The sequence below is a fragment of the Mustela nigripes genome, chromosome 3 (assembly GCF_022355385.1).
Source record: "Mustela nigripes isolate SB6536 chromosome 3, MUSNIG.SB6536, whole genome shotgun sequence".
NCBI classification, from domain to species: Eukaryota; Metazoa; Chordata; class Mammalia; order Carnivora; family Mustelidae; genus Mustela; species Mustela nigripes.
The window spans coordinates 180,851,916-180,852,412 of record NC_081559.1 but is presented as its reverse complement, the minus strand read 5'-3'; the positions used below and the strand labels follow the sequence as shown (position 1 = coordinate 180,852,412).

At 59.2% G+C, this 497-nt stretch overlaps 1 non-coding gene across 1 annotated transcript; it reads left to right on the top strand.

Annotated features, from left to right (window-relative positions):
- The first annotated feature begins 212 nt into the window (after positions 1-212).
- TRNAM-CAU (transfer RNA methionine (anticodon CAU)) lies at positions 213-285 on the top strand. The gene has a single exon. It is a non-coding gene; the product is annotated as a tRNA-Met (tRNA).
- Positions 286-497: the final 212 nt, after the last annotated feature.

The following is a 497-nucleotide window of genomic DNA, read 5'->3' as shown; positions in this document are numbered from 1 at the left end:
CCCAGTGGGGTCAAGCAAACCCCAGTGTTTGCTGACCGTCCAGCAAGCAGAGGAAGACTCGAGAGTCGGCGGGAGGTGATCTGCGTTAGCTTTGGCGCTCACGTCCGGGAACTCAGAGCAGACAGAAATGAAGCCGCCGTTTCTCGTCTGAGCATGCGCACCGGGCCCCAGCACTAGCTTCATTATCCTCCGGCGGAAAGCCCAGAGTAGGTGCCTCGTTAGCGCAGTAGGTAGCGCGTCAGTCTCATAATCTGAAGGTCGTGAGTTCGATCCTCACACGGGGCACAATACTTTTGTTGGCTCTACATCTCCACTCCAGCCAGAACGACGGATTTTATTTGCCCCCGGGTGCACAGGGAGACCCCAGAACCCGCGCTTTTCCGCAAAGGGGTCTCCGGGGAGACGCTTGGCTCGCCTCGCCTGCCGGAAAAACCGGTCCTCGCACGCTGTCAAGTCTCCCTTCTGTGTTCCGGGCCCTGGACTGAGGACTGGAAGGA